The 26,473-nt window shown below is 43.4% G+C and overlaps 1 protein-coding gene across 1 annotated transcript in view; it reads right to left on the reverse strand.

The window, feature by feature from the left end:
• The window catches only part of csmd3b (CUB and Sushi multiple domains 3b), a 425,045-nt gene that overhangs the window by 376,318 nt on the left and 22,254 nt on the right, over positions 1-26,473 (reverse strand).

A 26,473-nucleotide genomic window follows, 5' to 3' on the forward strand; every position in this document is an offset into this window, starting at 1 on the left:
TAGCCATAGGATTAAAACAGGAAGTAAAAATTAGAACGTAGCCATAGGATTAAAACAGGAAGTAAAAATGAGAGTGTAGCCATAGGATTAAAACAGGAAGTAAAAATTAGAGTGTAGCCATAGGATTAAAACAGGAAGTAAAAATGAGAGTGTAGCCATAGGATTAATTAAAACAGGAAGTAAAAATTAGAGTGTAGCCATAGGATTAAAACAGGAAGTAAAAACCATCCGGGTCACTCTCTGCCTTATTAACATTATGTGTTGCTTTATTTCTCTGTTTTCCAGAGGAGATGAGGAAGTGTTTGGTGGTACTACGACCCAGTGAGCCAGGCAGCTGATAAAGTCATTCCTGGGTATTTATCATGTCAGAGTCATGGTCATGATAAGAGATGTGAACGACTGCCACTTTAGAGGTTATCTAATATCCTTAACCTGGTAAGCTACAATAAAACAAATGGCACGGTCTCTTTAGTTCCCGAATTCTGACGCTAATGTTTCAAATAATCTGTATAGGAAATAATAGACATGGAGTCAATCAACTGTCTAACCAGCATCAGCTAGCGCACATGGGGAGAATACCATTAAGAAACATTGAGAGCAACGAGCATTCTCATTGTGGAAATAAGATTTCCTCTTCACAATACTTTGCTAATTAGTATTTTCTTTTTAATAAAAGCAACACACTTCCTATTACAATCTCATTATCGGAGAGCAATAACAGATCCTCATCGAAACAGAAAGCGACAGAGAGAGAGATACAGACAGAGAAAGAGAGAGAGAGAGAGAGATACAGACAGAGAGAATGAGAGAGAGATAGAGAGATACAGACAGAGAGAGTAAGATAGAGAGAATGAGAGCGAGAGAGAGAGAGAGAGCGAGAGAGAGAGCGAGAGAGATCAGAGCAGAGCAGAGCAGAGGTCACGATCAGATGAGCTCCTGCATTTTTCAGCATTTTCTTCAAAAAATAGTTAGATAAAGTTAGATAATTTGATTTTTTTTGTCAGGAACACATACAGAATGCTACCCTCTACAACATAACCCTCACTTCAAATCAAAACTCTAAACCTACAACCTGATTTTGGACGGAATTACGGAATTACCTGGAAGACTACCAATGATTATTATTCTATACAGCAAACTCTCTGGAAAACAACAGAAACCTGAAAACACCACCCAACATGGAACTGAGTGAGTAATGTTTAGTCTGAAACTATATTCTATTTCCAAAAGCCAAGAAGAAAAATACACAACATTACTTTATAAGGACTACATTCTAACACAATTCTGCCAAGCTTGATACAGCTTCAACTAGCACTGACGTGTCAAGTGAGAGGTGTCAACGCCCATTAGCCCAACAATGGCAGGAGAGTCAAACAGTCTACTCCAACTAATGGAGAGGCCTTAGAAGCTGCCTCCCGCTGTTCAGATGTAATTAAAATACAGTACACTGTGTATGTAAAGAATGATAAGGCAAGAAAAGATTACAAAATGAAGCTCCTTATGGAAAATCAGGAGAGACTTTTTGCAGTCTATTACAAAAATGGGAACATCAGCAACCTTATCTTCCACACAAACCATCCCCTGGCATGGCACAGTGCTATGTTAACACACTTACCCCTCTGTTAAGAGAGGGGGTGTTAACGAGGGGTGGAAACTCAGGATACTTGACAACGAGGACTCTGAGTCAGCTAATATAAATCTCTATAAGTAATGGTACAGAGTAACCGCAAACAGTTTCAGCTGGACTTTCACCTAATTAAAGAATTAGCATCGCAGGAGAAGCTCTCCCTTGAGAAAGATACCCCCACCCCGAGCGGGACCTCTTCGTTATATAACCCCACAGACAAGCAACCCCCAGTCAACCTCCCAGCACAGAGTACTACTCCCTCATTGAAATGAAGAATAAATTCACCCAGCTGGAGGTAAGGCAGGTGGAGCTGGAACAGCAGGTGATGACACTCCAGTCAGCACAGACCCAGACAACAGTCCAGCACAACACCCTCTTAACCAGACCAGGAGTGCTGGAGGTGGAGAGAGACTATATCTGCACTCTGGACAGTGGTGAGACAACTTCAACAGGAGAAAGAGCAGGAGCAGGAGAAGAACAGAGCACTAGAGGAGAGGATCAGACTGCTGGAGGAGAGGGTGAGGGGGATGACGTGTGACAGAGAACAACCCACTTGAGGTGGCCACCCCCACAGAGAAGCCAGCAGAACAGCCCACCTCAGCACCCGACAAAAGTCTCGACACCACAGCAGAACAGTCCACACCAGACCCTGACCATAGAGTCGACATCACAGCAGTACAGACAAATGAAGAACCCCAAGCCCAGCGACTCCCACTGCCCCTGAGCACCCCCCCTGTCAGCCACCCTGATAGCCCTTCTGACAACCCCCCCACACCCACTGAGGACAAACACGAGACACAGATTGTACTCCTTATGGACTCAAATGGGAAATATATAATATAAAATATATAATATAAATATATTACATAACATATAAAATATAAAATATTTTTCCCAAACACAGTGTGTCTAAACTCTGGTGTCCAAACACCCAGCCGCCCTAGACCTTCTGTCTGAGGACCAACTAGGGTCATCCAGCCACATAATAATACACCCAGCGCCCTAGACCTTCTGTCTGAGGACCAACTAGGGTCACCTAGCCACATAATAATACACCCAGCCGCCCTAGACCTTCTGTCTGAGGACCAACTAGGGTCACCCAGCCACATAATAATACACCCAGCGCCCTAGACCTTCTGTCTGAGGACCAACTAGGGTCACCTAACCACATAATAATACACCCAGCGCCCTAGACCTTCTGTCTGAGGACCAACTAGGGTCATCCAGCCACATAATAATACACCCAGCCGCCCTAGACCTTCTGTCTGAGGACCAACTAGGGTCACCCAGCCACATAATAATACACCCAGCCGCCCTAGACCTTCTGTCTGAGGACCAACTAGGGTCACCCAGCCACATAATAATACACCCAGCGCCCTAGACCTTCTGTCTGAGGACCAACTAGGGTCACCTAACCACATAATAATACACCCAGCCGCCCTAGACCTTCTGTCTGAGGACCAACTAGGGTCACCTAGCCACATAATAATACACCCAGCCGCCCTAGACCTTCTGTCTGAGGACCAACTAGGGTCACCCAGCCACATAATAATACACCCAGCCGCCCTAGACCTTCTGTCTGAGGACCAACTAGGGTCACCCAGCCACATAATAATACACCCAGCCGCCCTAGACCTTCTGTCTGAGGACCAACTAGGGTCACCTAGCCACATAATAATACACCCAGCGCGCCCTAGACCTTCTGTCTGAGGACCAACTAGAGTCACCTAGCCACATAATAATACACACAGGCACAAACGACCCGAGAGCATAGCAGGAAAGGGTGGCCACAGCACTGAAGGGAGTGATTGAAAAAGCTTCTTCTACTTTCCCCAACGCACAAGTGGTTATCTCCACCCTGCTACCACGAAAAGACTTCCGCCCTGCCACAATACAGTGGGTAAACGCAAGTATTTCCCATGACTGTGCCTCAAAACCAAATGTTTTCCTGGCCCACCACTCCACCCTGGACTTGAACAGCCTCTATGACCAGGTCCACCTCTACAAGGCAGCAGTGCCCACATTTGCCCGGACTCTAAAGGAAATCTCTCTCAAACGTATCCCCAACACTTCACACAGGAGAAACATATCAATAGACACCCCACCCAGACCAGCGAGACATTCTCCCAGACCTGCGGGACCACCCCCTGGACCTACACATAGAGGACCCACGCCAAGAGGACTTACATCCAGACCACAGCACCCCCAGACACATCCACACCCCCACCCCAACCAATCAACACCCCCCCCCCACGTCAACCATGCCCATACCCCATTTAGGCCCCCTCAGATCAGACCTATGCCACTCCTGCCCACCCCATGCACCCCACCACCGCAAAGAGGGCCTCAACATGGAAGTCACACAAACGCCCAGGTAGTGAGCGGGCAAACAGGCCCAATCCCGACTCTTACACTAGCCCGAGCCAATGGCATGTACCAGATGGTCAGCAGGCTCTGCTCACACTTACTGGCCTGAGGCCAAACCACGACCAACAACATCGGACACTTTATGGAACACAAAGCCTTCACTATATCATCCTGGAATATCCAAGGCCTGAGGTCATCTGCCTTTGGCCTAAAGAGCAGGAACCCGGACTTCACCAAAGGAATCGGTAATACAGACATTGTCATCCTGCAAGAAACCTGGTATAGAGGAGACGGACCCACTGGTTGCCCTCTAGGTTACAGAGAGCTGGTTGTCACATCCACCAAACTACCAGGTGTGAAACAGGGAAGGGACTCAGGGGGGATGCTAATTTGGTATAGAGCAGAGCTAACTCACTCTATTAAATTAATCAAAACAGGAACATTTTACATTTGGCTAGAAATTCAAAAGGAAATTATCTTAAAAGAGAAAAATGTCCTCCTGTGTGCTATCTATATCCCCCCACTAGAATCCCCATACTTGAAGACAGCCTCTCCATCCTGGAGGGGGAAATCAATCATTTCCAGACCCAGGGACATGTACTAGTCTGTGGCGACCTAAATGCCAGAACCGGACCAGAACCTGACACCCTCAGCACAAAGGGGGACAAAAACCTGCCTGCAGGTGACAGCATTCCCTCCCCCATATGCCCCCCTAGGCACAACTATGACAATATAACCAACAAAAACGGGTCACAACTCCTGCAGCTCTGTCGCACCATGGGTATGTACAGTGCCTTGCGAAAGTATTCAGCCCCCTTAAACTTTGCGACCTTTTGCCACATTTCAGGCTTCAAACATAAAGATATAAAACTGTATTTTTTTGTGAAGAATCAACAACAAGTGGGACACAATCATGAAGTGGAACGACATTTATTGGATATTTCAAACTTTTTTAACAAATCAAAAACTGAAAAAAATGGGCGTGCAAAATTATTCAGCCCCCTTAAGTTAATACTTTGTAGCGCCACCTTTTGCTGCGATTACAGCTGTAAGTCGCTTGGGGTATGTCTCTATCAGTTTTGCACATCGAGAGACTGAATATTTTCCCCATTCCTCCTTGCAAAACAGCTTGAGCTCAGTGAGGTTGGATGGAGAGCATTTGTGAACAGCAGTTCTTTCCACAGATTCTCGATTGGATTCAGGTCTGGACTTTGACTTGGCCATTCTAACACCTGGATATGTTAATTTTTGAACCATTCCATTGTAGATTTTGCTTTATGTTTTGGATCATTGTCTTGTTGGAAGACAAATCTCCGTCCCAGTCTCAGGTCTTTTGCAGATTCCATCAGGTTTTCTTCCAGAATGGTCCTGTATTTGGCACCATACATCTTCCCATCAATTTTAACCATCTTCCCTGTCCCTGCTGAAGAAAAGCAGGCCCAAACCATGATGCTGCCACCACCATGTTTGACAGTGGGGATGGTGTGTTCAGCTGTGTTGCTTTTACGCCAAACATAACGTTTTGCATTGTTGCCAAAAAGTTCAATTTTGGTTTCATCTGACCAGAGCACCTTCTTCCATATGTTTGGTGTGTCTCCCAGGTGTCTTGTGGCAAACTTTAAACGACAATTTTTATGGATATCTTTAAGAAATGGCTTTCTTCTTGCCACTCTTCCATAAAGGCCAGATTTGTGCAATATACGACTGATTGTTGTCCTATGGACAGAGTCTCCCACCTCAGCTGTAGATCTCTGCAGTTCATCCAGAGTGATCATGGGCCTCTTGGCTGCATCTCTGATCAGTCTTCTCCTTGTATGAGCTGAAAGTTTAGAGGGACGGCCAGGTCTTGGTAGATTTGCAGTGGTCTGATACTCCTTCCATTTCAATATTATCGCTTGCACAGTGCTCCTTGGGATGTTTAAAGCTTGGGAAATCTTTTTGTATCCAAATCCGGCTTTAAACTTCTTCACAACAGTATCTCGGACCTGCCTGGTGTGTTCCTTGTTCTTCATGATGCTCTCTGCGCTTTTAACGGACCTCTGAGACTATCACAGTGCAGGTGCATTTATACGGAGACTTGATTACACACAGGTGGATTGTATTTATCATCATTAGTCATTTAGGTCAACATTGGATCATTCAGAGATCCTCACTGAACTTCTGGAGAGAGTTTGCTGCACTGAAAGTAAAGGGGCTGAATAATTTTGCACGCCCAATTTTTCAGTTTTTGATTTGTTAAAAAAAGTTTGAAATATCCAATAAATGTCGTTCCACTTCATGATTGTGTCCCACTTGTTGATTCTTCACAAAAAAATACAGTTTTATATCTTTATGTTTGAAGCCTGAAATGTGGAAAAAGGTCGCAAAGTTCAAGGGGGCCAAATACTTTCGCAAGGCACTGTACATAGTCAATGATAGGCTTCGAGGGGACTCCTATGGTAGGTACACCTATAGCTCATCTCTTGGCAGTAGTACTGTAGACTACTTTATCATTGACCCCAACCCAGAGTCTCTCAGAGCGTTCACAGTCAGCCCACTGACACCCCTATCAGACCCCAGCAAAATCACAGTCCACTTGAACAGAGCAATACTCAATCATGAGAAATCAAAGCCAAAGGAACTGAGTAACATTAAGAAATGCTATAGATGGAAGGAATGCAGTTTGGAAACCTACCAAAAACAATTAGGCAACAACAAATTCAATCCCTTTTAGAGAATTTCCTGGGTAAAATGTTCCACTGTAATAGTGAAGGTGTAAACTCGGCAGTAGAAAATCTTAACAGTATATTTGACCTCTCAGCTTCCCTATCAAATCTAAAAATCTCAAATAGAAAACCGAAGAAAATGAATAAAAATGACAAATGGTTTGATGAAGAAAGCAAAAATCTAAGAAAGAAATTGAGAAACCTGTCCAACCAAAAACATAGAGACCCGGAAAACCTGAGTCTACGCCTTCACTATGGTGAATCACTAAAACAATACAGAAATACACTACGGAAAAACAAGGAACAGCACGTCAGAAATAAGCCTAATGTTATTAAAGAATCCATAGACTCTAACCACTTCTGGGAAAATTGGAAAACACTAAACAAACAACAACACGAATAATTATCTGTCCAAAATGGAGATGTATGGGTAAACCACTTCTCCAATCTTTTTGGCCGAAATAACAAAGAATAAAGAGAAAAAACATATACATGATCAAATACAAATCTTAGAATCAACTATTAAAGACTACCAGAACCCACTGGATACTCCAATCACCTTGAATGAGCTACAGGACAAAATAAAAACCCTCCAACCCAAAAAGGCATGTGGTGTTGATGGTATCCTTAATGAAATGATCAAATATACAGACAACAAATTCCAATTGGCTATACTAAAACTCTTTAACATCATCCTTAATTCTGGCATCTTCCCCAATATTTGGAACCAAGGACTGATCACCCCAATCCACAAAAGTGGAGACAAATTTGACCCCAATAACTACCGTGGAATATGCGTCAACAGTAACCTTTGGAAAATCCTCTGCATTATCATTAACAGCAGACTCGTACATTTCCTCAATGAAAACAATGTACTGAGCAAATGTCAAATTGGCTTTTTACCAAATTACCGTACAACAGACCGTGTATTCACCCTGCACACCCTAATTGACAACCAAACAAACCAAAACAAAGGCAAAAGCTTCTCATGCTTTGTTGATTCCAAAAAATACTTTGACTCAATTTGGCATGAGGGTCTGCTATACAAGTTGATGGAAAGTGGTGTTGTGGGAAAAACATTATAAAATCCAAGTACACAAACAACAATTATGCCGTTAAAATTGGCAAAAAACACACACATTTCTTCACACAGGGCTGTGGGGTGAGACAGGGATGCAGCTTAAGCCCCACCCTCTTCAACATATATATCACCGAACTGGCGCGGGCACTAGAAAAGTCTGCAGCACCCGGCCTCAACCTACTAGAATCTGAAGTTAAATGTCTACTGTTTGCTGATGATCTGGTGCTTCTGTCACCAACCAAGGAGGGCCTACAGCAGCACCTAGATCTTCTGCACAGATTCTGCCAGAATCACTCACTGTCCCACAGGCTACAGAGAGGTAATTGTGCCATCACAGAAACAGAGCTATGTCAATAGAGGCAGAGACTCTGGAGGATTGATCATTTGGTACAAATCCGAAATACAACAACTAATTGATCCCCTCAAAATTGGTCGATATCACATTTGGTTAAAACTGAAAAAAATAACTTGTATTGACAGAAAAATATGTGTTACTTTGCGCAATATACAGTGGGGCAAAAACGTATTTAGTCAGCCACCAATTGTGCAAGTTGACAGACAAAATGAGAAAAAAAATCCAGAAAATCACATTGTAGAATTTTTAATGAATATATTTGCAAATTATGGTGGAAAATAAGTATTTGGTCAATAACAAAAGTTTATCTCAATACTTTGTTATATACCCTTTGTTGGCAATGACAGAGGTCAAACGTTTTCTGTAAGTCTTCACAAGGTTTTCACACACTGTTGCTGGTATTTTGGCCCATTCCTCCATGCAGATCTCCTCTAGAACAGTGATGTTTTGGGGCTGTTGCTGGGCAACACGGACTTTCAACTACCTCCAAAGATTTTCTATGAGGTTGAGATCTGGAGACTGGCTAGGCCACTCCAGGACCTTGAAATGCTTCTTACGAAGCCACTCCTTCGTTGCCCGGGCGGTGTGTTTGGGATCATTGTCATGCTGAAAGACCCAGCCACGTTTCATCTTCAATGCCCTTGCTGATGGAAGGAGGTTTTCACACAAAATCTCACGATACATGGCCCCATTCATTCTTTCCTTTACACGGATCAGTCGTCCTGGTCCCTTTGCAGAAAAACAGCCCCAAAGCATGATGTTTCCAACCCCATGCTTCACAGTAGGTATGGTGTTCTTTGGATGCAACTCAGCATTCCTTGTCCTCCAAACACGACGAGTTGAGAAGAAAAGAACAGACATGGAAACAACCAGACATTCACAGCCCAGTAAGCTGTACAACATCAGACATTCATACAGATGGGCACCAAAACCTCACAGAAGAAAACCAGAAAGCAACCTGGAACCAAAATATACAAACACCCTTAGATAACTTTCTGGATACCACATTCACTCACAGTAACGAAGGCATCATTCTAGCAGTACAAAACATCAACTACATATTCAGGCAAACAGCAGAGGAAGCACAATTGAAATTGATAAAAAACAAAACAAAAAAGATCACAGATGACAACTGGTTTGATGCAGACTATAAAATTATGAGGAAAAAACGTAGAACACTATCCAACCAAAAGCACAGAGACCCAAATAATGGTGAATTACGCCTTCATTACTGTGAGACTTTAAAAATCTATAAACGTACACTCAGAACCAAAAAAGCACAGTACAACAGCAAGCAGCTGACACTAATTGAGGAATCCATAAACACAAACAACTTCTGGCAAAACTAAAAAAAAAACTAAAAAAAATCTGAAAAAGAGGAATTAGCAATCTGAGCCCTGCACTCTTCAATATTTACATCAACGAATTGGCCACTATTCTAGAAAAATCCTCAGCCACTGGTGTTAGTCTCCACAATTCAGAAGTTAAATGCCTACTCTTCGCAGATGACCTATGCCTGCTGTCACCCACAGCACATGACCCACAGCACATGGCCTACAGCAGAGCCTGGACCTGCTAGAGCAGTACTGCCAGACCCGGTCCCTGGCAGTAAACCCCAAAAAGACTAAAATAATGATTTTCCAGAGAAGATCCAGATCTCAGGGAATTAGACCAATGTTAGGGAAGATTCAGAATGTGTTGGTAACATATGTAAGATGTTTTATATTCATCAAATGTGTGTAAGTTAATTCTCATCAGAATGGTATTTTTGTGTAATTCTGTGGTGAGGTTGCAGTTATCTGTTCTATGTTCTCATGTAATTGAAAGAGCATAAATATGTTATGTTTTTATTTTCCTCAAATTGATTATTCTGTGTTATTAAACATGTGCAAGATTGTCTTGTAGAATAAAGGTTGTTGTAATCTTAGTTTCAGAAGGGAGGAAGCTTACATATAAGCTAAGGTATTTGACATTGAGGGGATTTGAATTTTAAAATATTGAGTATGTTACTATTCTGATTCTTCAAAAGGGACTGAGTCCCTTGAGAGGGGAATGTTAGGGAAGATTCATAATTTGTTGGTAACATATGTAAGATGTTTTATATTCATCAAATGTGTGTAAGTTAATTCTCATCAGAATGGTATTTTTGTGTAATTCTGTGGTGAGGTTGCAGTTATCTGTTCTATGTCATAACTAAGTTGCCTGGGCCGCTGAGAGGGGAGAGGTCAAAGTGTCATCATGTGTAAACATATCTTTCACTCTCTACCTTTCCCATAGTGGGGAAAGGAAGGTTGCAGTGTCTGGAATCATTCTCCTCTCCCTGAGCTTGTCCAGGATTGGTTGTATTTAGAGTTGGTTGTATCTAAATGACAATTTGATTAATGCCTGGTGATATGGAGGGTTGGTTTATGGTTCTGGGGTTTGAGTAAGGAGACAAAGCTGAACGATGAGTTATGTCTATGCTGTCTGACTATGTGTGTCTTTGCTATTAAAGGAACTCAGTTGCATTGTAAGGGGGCTCTCAGAGAATTCATGGTTAGACACTGAATCAATCTGAGAGTCACAGGGTTGTGATAGAGCTCATATAATTAAAGATGGACTTTGATAACTAACTCTGACTTGTGTGTGTGGTTTGCTCCCATGATTTGGTAAATAGAGGAAATTTCCACGACACCAAAGTTCTCAATTGGTACAAAATATATAGAGTACCGCACACACTACAATTACTTAGGTTTAAAAATAAGCTCAACTGGACACCTTAATGAGGCAGTGAATGAACTGAGAGAGAAAGCACGCAGGACATTCTACGCCATGAAAAAGCAAATGCAACTTGAAATACCTATTAAAATTTGGCTAAAACGAATTGAATATGTCATTGAACCAATTGCACTTTATGGCAGCGAGGTGTGGGGTCCACTTGCAAAACAAGATTTCATCAAATGGGACAAGCACCCAATTGAAACCCTGCATGCAGATTATCCTACATGTCCAGAGGAAAACTACAAACAATGCATGCAGGTCAGTATCCACTAATAATAAAAACTCAAAAAAGAGCAATTAAGTTTTGGAAGCATCTAAAATACAGTGACCCCCTCTCATATCATTACCAAGCCCTGCAATGCCAAGAGCTGAACAAAGAAAAGAGTCCCCTCATCCAGCTGGTTCTGGGGCTGAGTTCACAAACCTGTTCTACTGACACACTGAAGCCTCAGGACCCTCACCCAGCTGGTCCTGGGGCTGAGTTCACTAACCTGTTCTACTAACACACTGAGGCCCCAGGACCCTCACCCAGCTGGTCCTGGGGCTGAGTTCACAAACCTGTTCTACTAACACACAGAGGCCTCAGGACCCTCACCCAGCTGGTCCTGGGGCTGAGTTCACTAACCTGTTCTACTAACACACTGAGGCCCCAGGACCCTCACCCAGCTGGTCCTGGGGCTGAGTTCACTAACCTGTTCTACTAACGCACTGAAGCCCCAGGACCAGAATATCCAATCAATCAGGATAAACCAAATTACAACACAGTCAAATCAAAACTATATTGCTTATTGGGAAACACAAGCACAAACACAAAGCAAAATTGCGGTGCTATCTGTCCCTACACTGTGGCTAAATTTTGACCATGGTTACTGATCAAAACCTTAGAATAACCTTGACAAAGCACAGGCTCAGTGAGCACAGCCTTGCCAATGAGAAGGGTAGACACACGAAAACCTGGCTCCCTGTAGAGGAAACGCTGTGCAACTACTGCACAACAGCAGAACCTGAGACGGAGCTGCATTTCCTGACAAAATGTAAAATACATAAAACAATTAGAGAGTGTAATTTCCCCAAATTTGAAACCCTTATTCAAGGTTTCATGAGGTTTCACTCTCATTACTCTGATGAGAGTAAGCTACCCGTCCTGTTGGGGGAGGACGCAGAGAGCTGTGGGTTGGCAGCACTACATTGCTCTCTGCCATAAGTTGAGGGACAGTGCCTGACAGACCAATCAACCTGCACTTGTCCTCTACTGTATGCTTATTGTTATTGTTGAATGTATGGTTATTTTGACACCTGGTTATTGTTGTTACTGTTGTCCCGTTGACAATTTTGATTCTAATTTTTTATATTGTAAATATCCAAAATAAGCTTTGGCAATATGTACATTGTTACGTCATGCCAATAAAGCAAATTGAATTTAATTGAATTGAGTTGAATTGAGAGAGAGAGATACAGACAGAGAGAATGAAAGATATAAAGATAGACAGAGATAATGAGAGAGAGAGATAGACAAAACAGAGCGCCAATGAACGGTTAAATAGAAATGTGTGATTAACACTGCGTACCCTTGGGCTGTCCTGAATATATAGATCTAGGCAATTTTCTGCATGATTTCAACTGGCATCTTCCGTAATTAGTTTGTGCAGCCTTTAGCCGCAGGAACAAACAGGCTCGCAGGTGATACCCAGTCAGTGATATAGTGGCCATCTAAAGGTCAGGGTACCACGGTGAGAAAGAAAGTGCTGGAAAACTTTGTAGAGGAAGGGAGAGGAGGAGAGGTGGGTGGAGGGAGAGGTGGGTGGAGGTGTGACAGGGGATCGGGGGACTGTGACACAAACAGACGTACACAATAGGTTCAGTGAGGGAGGAGAGAATCAGGGGCATTATTCTGTGATCGTATGGTGCTGTAGAAGGCTGTATGTGTGTCTCTTTCTCTATGTACACTACCGTTCAAAAGTTTGGGATCACTTAGAAATGTATTCCATTAAAGAATCTGCCGTTTCCAGACACAACATGAACAATGTCTAAACTGTATTTCTGATCATTTTGATGTCATTTTAATGTACCATTTTTTTGCTTTTCTTTCAAAAACAAGGACATTTCTAAGTGACCCTAAACTTTTGAACGGTAGTGTACATATGCCAGTTTGTGTGTATTTGTGTGTGTGTGTGCGTATGGACTGCATGATGTGTGTAAGTATGTGTTTGTTTGTGTGACAGACAGAAAGAGAAAGAAAGAGAGAGAACGAGAGAAAGAGATAAAGAGAGAGAGAACGAGAGAAAGAGATAAAGAGAGAGAGCGAGAGACAGAGAAAGAGAGAGCAAAAGCAAGAGAATGAGAGAGAGAGAATTGAATTGAGAGAGAAAGAGCGAGAGATAAAGAGAGAGAGTATGTGTGTGTACAGTATGCTTGTGTGTGTCTCTGTTTCAGCGTGTGTCTGTTTGTGTGTCTGTGTATGTCTCCACCGCGGGGAGTCTTGTTCTCAGTGCTCCTGGCACCCAGTGGTGAAGGCAGCTGGCCTGATAGTAGACAGAGACCTCACACAGTGTCTGGTAACTTGGTGCTTACACACCCGATTACACACTCACACACTCCCCATGTCCAAGCCTGTATGTCTCACTCTAGCGCAGTGTCTAAGTAGCATAGTAATAAGGTCATGAACCCTTTACTGCCCTCGCTCCCTGTGTATTTTGTTTCTCTCTTTCTCTCTCCTTCTCTCTCTCTCTCTCTCTCTGTCTCTCTCTCTTTCTCTCTCACTGCTACTGTAGTCAACACAATAAGAGCAGTATCACAAAAGCGATGAGTGAAGAGTGGTATTAAAAATTCCTCAAAGTCAGTCTCCCTAGCTAGTCCCTCCTGTCTCCATCTGTCAATGTGCTTTAGGGTGTCTTGGTCTGTTTCCACATTTACACCGTGACAACCACATATGGACATAGAGAATCAAGATGGCGCCGACAGACATGGCAGCTCTGCTTCTAGCTCCTAAGCAAAATTTTTTTGTTGTTGTTGTGTTATTTCTTACTTTATTAGCCCAGAAAGTTCTTTGCGTTATTACATTCAACCGGAAATAACTTTTGGATATCAGGGAAATGGTAACTCACCAGCATTACGACTAACTCACCAGGAATACAACTTTCCAGAATTCGATCCTTTGTTCGAACCCTCCAGGGCGATTGAACTTATCTCAGAGGCTGCCGGCAGAGAAGAGGTATTTGGAGTGGACTTCTAGTCCAACTCAGGAGGCGTGCACATCATCCACCACTTCCGAGTATATTACTCACTAATGTTTAGTCTCCGGACAATAAAGTAGATGAGCTCAGGGCGAGGATCTCCTTCCAGAGAGACATCAGGGGCTGTAACATACTCTGTTTCACTGAATCATGGATCTTTCCGGATATACTGTCCCCTCCAAACAGCCATCTGGGTTCTCAATACAGTGCGTAGACAAGAATAAAGAACTCTCCGGAAAGAAGAAAGGCGAGGGTGTATGTTTCATGATTAACTACTCATGGTGTGATTGTGATAACGTACAGAAACTCAGGTCCTTTTGTTCATTCGACCTAAAATACCTCACAATCAAATGCTGACAGTATTATCTCCCAAGATAAATATTTCTGGATATATAGTCACAGCCGTTTCTATTCCCCCTCAAGCAGATTCCACAATGGCCCTCAAGGAACTACACTGGACTTTGTGCAAACTGGAAACCACATATCCCGATGCCACATTTATTGTAGCTGGGGATTTTAACAAAGCAAATTTGAGGAAAACGCTAAAGAAGTTCTATCAACACATTGACTGGAGTACTCGCTCCGCTAAAACACTCGACCACCACTACTCCAATTTCCAGGATGCCAACAAGGCCCCCAGCCCTCCCTTCGGCAAATTAGATCATGACTCCATTTTGCTCATCCCTTCCTATAGGCAGAAACTCAAACAGGAAGTACCCGTGCTAAGGTCTATTCAACATCTATTCTACATGGTTCAAGATTGTTTTGATCATGCGGACTGGGATATGTTCCGGGTAGCCTCTGAGAATGACATTGACGTACACACTGAAACAGTGATTGAGTTCATCAGGATGTGTATAGCGGATGTGGTTCCCACTGTGACTATTAAAACCTACCCAAATCAGAAACCGTGGATAGATGGCAGCATTCGCGCAAAACTGAAATTGCGAACCACCACATTTAACCATGGCAAGGTGACTGGGAATATGGTCAAATACAAACAGTGTAGTTGTTTCCTCCGTAAGGTAATCAAACAGGCAAAACGTCAGTACAGAGACAAAGTGGAGTCGCAATTCTTTGGCTCAGACACAAGACGTATGTGGCAGGGTCTACAGGTCTTGCTCCAAACACCTTCTTCGACAGCTTTGAGGATAACACAGTGCCACCGACATGGCCAGCTCCCAAGGCATATGGGTTCTCGTTTTCCGTAGCAGACGTGAGTAAGACATTTAACCGTGTTAACCCTAGCAAGGTTGCCGGCCCAGACGGCATCCCTAGCCGCGTCCTCAGAGCATGCGCAGACCAGCTGGCTGGAGTTTTTACAGACATATTCATTCTCTCCCTATCCTAGTCTGTTGTTCCCACTTGCTTCAAGATGTCCACCATTGTTCCTGTACCCAAGAAGGCAAAGGTCACTGAACTAAATTACAATTGTATCACTCACTTCTTTCATCATGAAGTGCTTTGAGAGGCTAGTTAAGAATCATATTACCTACACCTTACCTGACAACCTAGACCCACTCCAATTTGCTTACTGCCCAAATAGATCCACAGACGATGCAATCGCCATAGCATTGCACACTGTCCTATCCCATCTGGACAACAATATTGTTCATTGACCATAGCTATACCTTCAACACCATAGTATTCTCCAAGCTCATCATTAAGCTCTGGGCCCTGGGTCTGAACCCTGCCCTGTACAACTGGGTCCTGGACCTCCTGACGGGCCGCCCCCAGGTGGTGAATGTATGAAACAATGCCTCCAATTCGCTGATCCTCAACACAGGGGCTTCACAAGGGTGTGCGTTCAGCTCCCTCCTGTACTCCCTGTTCACCCATGACTGCATGGTCATGCAAACCTACAACTCAGTCATCAAGTTTGCAGACGACACAACAGTTGTAGGCCTGATTACCAACGAGAAAGCCTACATGGAGATTATGTGAGGGCCCTGGTGGAGTGGTGCCAGGAAAACAACCTCTCACTCAACGTCAACAAAACAAAACAAAGTAGATGATTGTGGACATTGGGAAACAGCAGATGGAGCACCCCCCTATCCACAACAACCGGACCGCAGTGGAGAAGGTAAAAAGCTTCAAGTTCCTCAGCGTACACATCACCAATGATCTGAAATTGTCCACCCACACAGACAGTGTGGTAAAGAAGCCTCTCTTCAACCTCAGGAGGCTGAAGAAATTTGGCTTGGCCCCTAAGACCCTCACATACTTTTACAGATGCACAATCGAGAGCATCCTCTCGGGCTGTATCACCGCCTGGTACGGCAACTGCACCGCCCGCATCACAGGGGGCACACTACCTGCCCCCCAGGACACCTACAGCACCCGATGTCACAGGAAGGCCAAAAAGATAATTAGGGACATCAACCATCCCAGCTAAGGCCTGTTCACCCTGCTACCATCCAGAAGGTGAGGTCAGTACACGTGCATCAAAGCTGGGACCAAGAGACTGAAAAACAGCTTATCTCTCAAGGCCATCAGACTGTTAAATAGCCATCACTAGCCGGCTACCACCCGGTTACGTAACCCTGCACCGTAGAGGCTGCTGCCCTATATACATAGACATTAACCACTATTCATTATTCACTATTCACTTTTAATAATGTTTACATACCTCTTTACACATTTCATATGTATATACTGTAGTCCATTCCACTGTATTTTAATCAATGCCACTCTGACATTGCTCGTCCTAATATTTATATATTTCTTAACTCAATTCTTTTACTTGAGATTTGTGTGTATTGTTGTGAATTGCTACATACCAATGCACTGTTGGAGCTAGGAACACAAGCATTTCGCTACACCCGCAATAGCATCTGCTAAATATGTGTATGTGAATAATATGATTTGATTTGATTTGAAATGGGATTTGTGACCGTTGAGTTTTGGGGCGGCCAGTGTCATCATGGGCTCAGAGAAACAGAATCTGTATTCTATCTAGGTGACGTATATCTAGGCATGCCTGTGTTCCGCATTCTGACAGCTCAATTACTGCTTACTAAATGAAGGGCCTTGGCTTTGCCAGCTCTGAGGGGTGCACAGCGTACCCTATAGCAAGCATGCTGAGCAGCCAAATAGAAATGATCTATACAATTAATGGATTAAGGGACACTACGGTGAGCAAACAATTCATTACTCGGCCAATGACATTCTGTCACTTTCTATCCACTACCTTCACAAATAACAGAAGGGGACGGTGTAGGGCTACATTGTCTGGTTCATCTCTCACTGAGGGATATTGGCATCCTATGTGTCGGGAGAGGCAAAATGAAGCCTCTAAAATCAGACTTTGGATGTCTTTAAGTTGCTGGGTTGTTTTTGTTTTGCCAAGCTAATGAATAGTTCAGAAATCCTCTTTGTGTTATCATCTCCTTTAATCGTGAACTTTTCACGAATTCAGCTCTCCCAGAGAGGGATGGCAGCCAAGCCAGGGAGATAAGCCGCCACTTAAAGACATCAAGATATTTAGCTTAGTTATTGATAAAACGTCCTGCACGTTTCACTGTTGATAAAACGTCCTGCACGTTTCTCTGTTGATAAAACGCCCTCCACGTTTCACTGTTGATAAAACGCCCTCCACGTTTCATTGTTGATAAAACGCCCTCCACGTTTCACTGTTGATAAAACGCCCTCCACGTTTCACTGTTGATAAAACACCCTCCACGTTTCACTGTTGATAAAACGCCCTCCACGTTTCACTGTTGATAAAACGCCCTCCACGTTTCACTGTTGATAAAACACCCTGAACGTTTCACTGTTGATAAAACACCCTCAACGTTTCACTGTTGATAAAACGCCCTCCACGTTTCACTGTTGATAAAACGCCCTGAACGTTTCACTGTTCATAAAACGCCCTGAACATTTCACTGTTGATAAAACGCCCTCCACGTTTCACTGTTGATAAAACGCCCTGAACGTTTCACTGTTCATAAAACGCCCTGAACATTTCACTGTTGATAAAACGCCCTCCACGTTTCACTGTTGATAAAACACCCTGAACGTTTCACTGTTGATAAAACGACCTGAACGTTTCACTGTTGATAAAACGCCCTCCACGTTTCACTGTTGATAAAACGCCCTGAACGTTTCACTGTTGATAAAACGCCCTCCATGTTTCACTGTTGATAAAACACCCTGAACGTTTCACTGTTGATAAAACACCCTGAACGTTTCACTGTTGATAAAACGCCCTGAACATTTCACTGTTGATAATACGCCCTCCACGTTTCACTGTTGATAAAACACCCTGAACGTTTCACTGTTGATAAAACGCCCTGAACATTTCACTGTTGATAATACGCCCTCCACGTTTCACTGTTGATAAAACGCCCTCCACGTTTCACTGTTGATAAAACACCCTCAACGTTTCACTGTTGATAAAACGCCCTGAATGTTTCACTGTTGATAAAACGCCCTCCACGTTTCACTGTTGATAAAACGCCCTGAACATTTCACTGTTGATAAAACGCCCTCCACGTGTCACTGTTGATAAAACGCCCTGCACGTGTCACTGTTGATAAAACGCCCTCCACATTTCACTGTTGATAAAACGCCCTGAACGTTTCACTGTTGATAAAACGCCCTCCACGTTTCACTGTTGATAAAACGCCCTCCACGTTTCACTGTTGATAAAACGCCCTCCACGTTTCACTGTTGATAAAACACCCTGAACGTTTCACTGTTGATTAAACGCCCTGAACATTTCACTGTTGATAAAACGCCCTGAATGTTTCACTGTTGATAAAACGCCCTCCACGTTTCACTGTTGATAAAACGCCCTGAACATTTCACTGTTGATAAAACGCCCTCCACGTGTCACTGTTGATAAAACGCCCTGCACGTGTCACTGTTGATAAAACGCCCTCCACATTTCACTGTTGATAAAACGCCCTGAACGTTTCACTGTTGATAAAACGCCCTCCACGTTTCACTGTTGATAAAACGCCCTCCACGTTTCACTGTTGATAAAACGCCCTCCACGTTTCACTGTTGATAAAACGCCCTCCACGTTTCACTGTTGATAAAACACCCTGAACGTTTCACTGTTGATAAAACACCCTCAACGTTTCACTGTTGATAAAACGCCCTCCACGTTTCACTGTTGATAAAACGCCCTGAACGTTTCACTGTTCATAAAACGCCCTGAACATTTCACTGTTGATAAAACGCCCTCCACGTTTCACTGTTGATAAAACGCCCTGAACGTTTCACTGTTCATAAAACGCCCTGAACATTTCACTGTTGATAAAACGCCCTCCACGTTTCACTGTTGATAAAACACCCTGAACGTTTCACTGTTGATAAAACGACCTGAACGTTTCACTGTTGATAAAACGCCCTCCACGTTTCACTGTTGATAAAACGCCCTGAACGTTTCACTGTTGATAAAACGCCCTCCATGTTTCACTGTTGATAAAACACCCTGAACGTTTCACTGTTGATAAAACACCCTGAACGTTTCACTGTTGATAAAACGCCCTGAACATTTCACTGTTGATAATACGCCCTCCACGTTTCACTGTTGATAAAACACCCTGAACGTTTCACTGTTGATAAAACGCCCTGAACATTTCACTGTTGATAATACGCCCTCCACGTTTCACTGTTGATAAAACGCCCTCCACGTTTCACTGTTGATAAAACACCCTCAACGTTTCACTGTTGATAAAACGCCCTGAATGTTTCACTGTTGATAAAACGCCCTCCACGTTTCACTGTTGATAAAACGCCCTGAACATTTCACTGTTGATAAAACGCCCTCCACGTGTCACTGTTGATAAAACGCCCTGCACGTGTCACTGTTGATAAAACGCCCTCCACATTTCACTGTTGATAAAACGCCCTGAACGTTTCACTGTTGATAAAACGCCCTCCACGTTTCACTGTTGATAAAACGCCCTCCACGTTTCACTGTTGATAAAACGCCCTCCACGTTTCACTGTTGATAAAACACCCTGAACGTTTCACTGTTGATTAAACGCCCTGAACATTTCACTGTTGATAAAACGCCCTGAAAGTTTCACTGTTGATAAAATGCCCTGAACGTTTCACTGTTGATAAAACGCCCTCCACGTTTCACTGTTGATAAAACGCCCTCCACGTTTCACTGTTGATAAAACGCCATGAACATTTCTCTGTTGATAAAACGCCCTGAACGTGTCAATGTTGATAAAACGCCCTGCACGTGTCACTGTTGATAAAACGCCCTGAACGTTTCACTGTTGATAAAACGCCCTGAACGTTTCACTGTTGATAAAACGCCCTCCACGTTTCACTGTTGATAAAACGCCCTGAACGTTTCACTGTTGATAAAACACCCTGAACATTTCACTGTTGATAAAACGCCCTCCACGTTTCACTAGTGATAAAACACCCTGAACGTTTCACTGTTGATAAAACGCCCTGAACATTTCACTGTTGATAAAACGCCCTGAAAGTTTCACTGTTGATAAAATGCCCTGAACGTTTCACTGTTGATAAAACGCCCTCCACGTTTCACTGTTGATAAAACACCCTCAACGTTTCACTGTTGATAAAACGCCCTCCACGTTTCACTGTTGATAAAACGCCCTGAACTTTTCACTGTTGATAAAACGACCTGAACGTTTCACTGTTGATAAAACGCCCTCCACGTTTCACTGGTGATAAAACGCCCTGAACTTTCACTGTTGATAAAACGCCCTGCATGTTTCACTGTTGATAAAACGCCCTGCACATGTCACTGTTGATAAAACGCCCTCCACGTTTCACTGTTGATAAAACACCCTCCACGTTTCACTCATTTCACTTGTTTTCTCTCCCATTGTTGGTGTTTTATGTCCAGCGACATTCAGGCTGACCTTCTCCTAAGGGAAAATGAGCCAATTCAGCAGGAGGAATAAAGATTAGCTGGTCTGACTGGCGACTTGGAGGAACGGGAGGAACAAACCTACAAAACTATCGCCACTGAGAATGATCAATGACATCATTAACCCTGAGCCAAGGTACTTTGCCTTTTTCCCTTCCTGTTTCAGCCCCTAATGTTTCCGCACACACAAACAGGAGTAATCTCATCTCACACACCTACACACACGGACAGAGAGAAAAAGAGAGAGAGAGACACTCACACACACACAGGGAAAGTGGCTGTGGAATATTGCCTGCCTATTTCAAGGTGTAATTTGCAATACTGTCCACAGAAAAACTCGTAATACATCATTTACAGCCAGAAGCAGTGATCTACACAGGATAGTTGTATTTTTTTATTTAACTAGGCAAGTCAGTTAAGAACAAATTCATATTTACAAATGACGGTCTACCTCAGCGGATGCTGGGACAATTATGCGCCGCCCTATGGGACTCCCAATCACGGCCGGTTGTAATGCAGCCTGGCATCAAACCAGGGTCTGTAGTGATGCCTCTAGCACTCGGGTGCCCCAGTTAGGAAGCCCCGTTTTATTGACATATGAATACATGAATCACATCAATGATCCACCGTGTCCAGATGTTTTAGTAGCTCAGGATTATAATTATATAATATTATTAGTCAATATATATTTTTTTGTTTAAAAAAAATAATTTTAAAGAAATAGCTGGATGTCCTGACACGTTCTAACTTATACTTTAACTTTATAATCATTTGAAGTATTACACTACATTAAAAGTATATTATGTACTGTATTGTTGAATTTGAAGTCTCTCTAATCAACAGTCTGTCTTTGGATGCGTCCCAAATGGTAGCCTATTTCCTATATACACTACGTGACCCAAAGTATGTGGACACCTGCTCGTGTCATTCCAAAATCATGAGTATTAATACGGAGTTGGTACCCCCCTTTGCTGCTAAAACAGCCTACACTCTTCTGGGAAGGATTTCCACTGAATGTTGGAACATTGCTGCGGGAATTTGCTTCCATTCAGCCACAAGACCATTAGTGAGGTCGGGCATGGATTTTGGGGAGATTAGGCCTGGCTCGCTGTCGGCAATTCATGGCGAAGGTGTTCGATGGGGTTGAGGTCAGGGCTATGTACAGGCCAGTCAAGTTCTTCCACACCGATCTCAACAAGACATTTCTGTATGAACCTCGCTTTGTGCATGGGGGCAATGTCATGCTGAAACATGAAAGGGCCTTCCCCAAACTGTTGCCACAAAGTTGGAAGCACAGAATTGTCTTCACTGGAACTAAGGGGCCTAGCCCGAACCATAAAAAACAGCCCCAGACCATTATTCCTCCTCCACCAAATTTACATTTGGAACTACGGTAAGCGTTGGGAAAGGTAGCGTTCTCCTGGCATTCGCCAAACCCAGATTAATCTGTCGGACTGTCAGATGGTGATGCGTGATTCAACATTCCAGAGAACTTGTTCCCACTGCTCCAGAGTCCTTTGGCGGTGAGATTTACACCACTTCAGCCGACACTTGGCATTGCACATTTTGATCTTAGGCTTGTGTGCTGCTGCTCGGCCATGAAAACCCATTTCATGAAGCTCTCGACTAACAGTTCTTATGCTGACGTTGCTTCCAGAGGCAGTTTGGAACTCGGTAATGAGTGTTGCAACTGAGGACAGACGATTTGTACTCACTGTGCACTTCAGCACTCGGCGGTGCTATGTTGAAAGTCACTGAGCACTACAGTAAGGCCATTCAACTGCCAATGTTTGTCTATGGCTGTGTCCATGGCGGTGTGCTCAATTTTATACACCTGTCAGCAACAGGTGTTACTGAAATAGCCGTATCAACTAATTTCAAGGGGTGTCCAGATACACTTGTATATGTAGTGCATTAATTTTCATTAGACCCTGGTCAAAAGTAGCGCACTAAATAGGGAATATATTATCCTTCTAATTAAGTCCAACTGGCAGTGGTTACAGCAGTGTTATACGTTGTGATATCATAAACTGCCTGTGTATATTTAGTCACATCAACGCTCGTCCCCACCTCTTCCATGCTTCAAAGACACTGCTAATCAGAGTAAAGTAGTGAAAAAAGTCTGAAGAATGCATCAGCATATGGGCCTAACCATCTGTCTGTTTTTTGTCATGTGGCCATATGGCTCTAGTGTTTTACTTGCGTAATGTAAATGTACTGAGACATGGTGGCACATAAGTCATTTGGTGGAACACAAGGACGTTGTAGTAGACAAAAAACAAGATTTACCAAGAGTGCCTGTGATTCACTTGTTTTGGTATACAGTAGTGAGCTGTTACGCTTTGGTTTGATGGGAGGTTTATCAAAGTTTGCACTTGCCAAATTGGTCACGCTTCATTGGCCAACAGAGAGGCTGTCAAATCGAGTGTTCAAACTGAAAATGATTCAATGACTGCAGCGTTTTAGCATAACCTCTCCATCGAACGCCAATCTGTCACTGATTAATCATCAGCTCAAATTGAATCAAGGTAGAACACTGTAAAAGTCAGGGAACAGGATTACTCCACCAAGTATCATCATACTGTAGCTGCATCAAGGGAATACCTTCAGAATTCAGGATAATTCCTTTCCATACATTTTGACCCTTGACCTACTGTATGAAGCTGAACAAAGCTCTAATTGCATCCCCCTCTGAGGGAACACAACAGCAGCGCTAAGTATGAAACATTTTAGAATGCTATATTAGAAAAACAAGATGAATCAAATCCAACTAAAGAGTGTGAAATGGGTTGAAAAATCCAGGTGGGTTATAAAGTGAAAGGTCCAGACACTCAGGTGGGTTATAAAGTGAAACGTCCAGGCACTCAGGTGGGTTATAAAGTGAAACGTCCAGGCACTCAGGTGGGTTATAAAGTGGAACGTCCAGACACTCAGGTGGGTTATAAAGTGAAAGGTCCAGACACTCAGATGGGTTATAAAGTGAAACGTCCAGGCACTCAGGTGGGTTATAAAGTGGAACGTCCAGACACTCAGGTGGGTTATAAAGTGAAACGTCCAGGCACTCAGGTCGGTTATAAAGTGAAACGTCCAGGCACTCAGGTGGGTTATAAAGTGAAACGTCCAGACACTCAGGTGGGTTATAAAGTGGAACGTCCAGACACTCAGGTGGGTTATAAAGTGAAACGTCCAGGCACTCAGGTGGGTTATAAAGTGAAACGTCCAGACACTCAGGTGGGTTATAAAGTGGAACGTCCAGACACTCAGGTGGGTTATAAAGTGGAACGTCCAGACACTCAGGTGGGTTATAAAGTGAAAGGTCCAGACACTCAGGTGGGTTATAAAGTGAAAGGTCCAGACACTCAGGTGGGTTATAAAGTGAAAGGTCCAGACACTCAGGTGGGTTATAAAGTGAAAGGTCCAGACACTCAGGTGGGTTATAAAGTGAAACGTCCAGACACTCAGGTGGGTTATAAAGTGAAAGGTCCAGACACTCAGGTGGGTTATAAAGTGAAACGTCCAGGCACTCAGGTGGGTTATAAAGTGAAACGTCCAGACACTCAGGTGGGTTATAAAGTGAAAGGTCCAGACACTCAGGTGGGTTATAAAGTGAAACGTCCAGACACTCAGGTGGGTTATAAAGTGAAAGGTCCAGACACTCAGGTGGGTTTTAAAATGAAACGTGTAGTTATTTTTGATATGCTCTATGCCCAGCAAATAAGCCTTATAAATATATAGTTGAAGTCGGATGTTTACATACACTTAGGTTGGAGTAATTAAAACTCAGGCTAATTGACATAATTTGAGTCAATTGGAGGTGTACCTGTGGATGTATTTCAAGGCCTACCTTCAAACTCAGTGCCTCTTTGCTTGACACCATTGGAAAATCAAAAGAAATCAGCCAAGACCTCAGAAAAAAATTGTAGACCTCCACAAGTCTGGTTCATCCTTGGGAGCAATTTCCAAATGCCTGAAGGTACCACGTTTATCAGTACGAACAATATTACACAAGTATAAACACCATGGGACCACGCAGCCGTCCTACCGCTCAGGAAGGAGACACGTTCTGTCTCCTAGAGATGAACATACTTTGATGCGAAAAGTACAAATCAATCCCAGAACAACAGCAAAGGACCTTGTGAAGATCCTGGAGGAAACAGGTACAAAAGTATCTATATTCACAGTAAAACAAGTCCTATATCGACATAACCTGAAAGTCCACTCAGCAAGGAAGAAGCCACTGCTCCAAAACCGCCATAAAAAAGCCAGACTACGGTTTGTAACTGCACACGGGGACAAATGGAGAAATGTCCTCTGGTCTGATGAAACAAAAATAGAACTGTTTGACCATAATGACCATTTTTATGTTTGGAGGAAAAAGGGGGAGGCTTGCATGCCGAAGAACACCATCCCAACCGTGAAGCACAGGGGTGGCAGCCTCATGTTGTGGGGGTGCTTTGCTGCAGGAGGGACTGGTGCACTTCACAAAATAGATAGCATCATGAGGAAAGGAAAATTAAGTGTATATATTGAAGCAACATCTCAAGACATCAGTCAGGAAGTTAAAGCTTGGTCGCAAGTGGGTCTTCCAAATGGACAATGACGCCAAGCATACTTCCATTTGGCTAAGGTGTATGTAAATGTCTAATTTCAACTGTTTCCATGACAGAACAAACTGATTGGTTTGCATCACAGCCAGACAAGTAACACGAAAAACAATCAAGAGGTCAATGCTTAATTAATGATGGGGGGGAGGAGGGAAGGGAGAGAGAGAGAGAGAGAGAGAGAGAGAGAGAGAGAGAGAGAGAGAGAGAGAGAGAGAGAGAGAGAGAGGGACAGACAGAGAGAGAGAGAGAGAGAGGGACAGAGAGAGAGAGAGAGAGAGAGAGAGAGAGAGAGAGAGAGACTAACTCAAGACTGTCTGGTCTCCCAGTATGATCCAGAAAAGACAATAAAGACCTGTTGGATAGCACACAACTTGAGCATGGGGCAATTGGAAGGCAGAAGGAAGGGTATGGAAGATGCTGGAAGTTTACGGATCCACAAATGTGGGTCGTCCTAACCAGTCCAGAGACCTCACGCTGGTAGTCTGGGATTGGTTGATCAATGTGTGTGTGTCACAAAAAAAGGACCAGGCACACAGGTGGCACAGGTACCCCAAATAACCTGTCTGCCTGTCACACCGATCCTCCCCTGTGGTAACACTGACTGATCAAACCTCAGCGTATCTCTGATACATTGCTATATTAATATGAACATTAGACTAAATACAGAATTCTCTTTCAAATCAATCTCACAGCCAAACCAAGCCCCCAAAATGTCTGTCAGTTGAAAATGACAAAGTACTCTGACATTTCATTTCCATGAGTGCTCCATATCTATATTCTCCATACATTTTGGGACCCAGGAGCCAAGGGTTGCTTCCCCAAAATGGCACCATATTCCCTACATAGTGCACCACTTTTGACCAGGGCCCTATGAGC

Source organism: Oncorhynchus mykiss, chromosome 18 (genome assembly GCF_057628025.1).
Source record: "Oncorhynchus mykiss isolate SJ-2025 chromosome 18, ASM5762802v1, whole genome shotgun sequence".
Taxonomy (NCBI): Eukaryota; Metazoa; Chordata; class Actinopteri; order Salmoniformes; family Salmonidae; genus Oncorhynchus; species Oncorhynchus mykiss.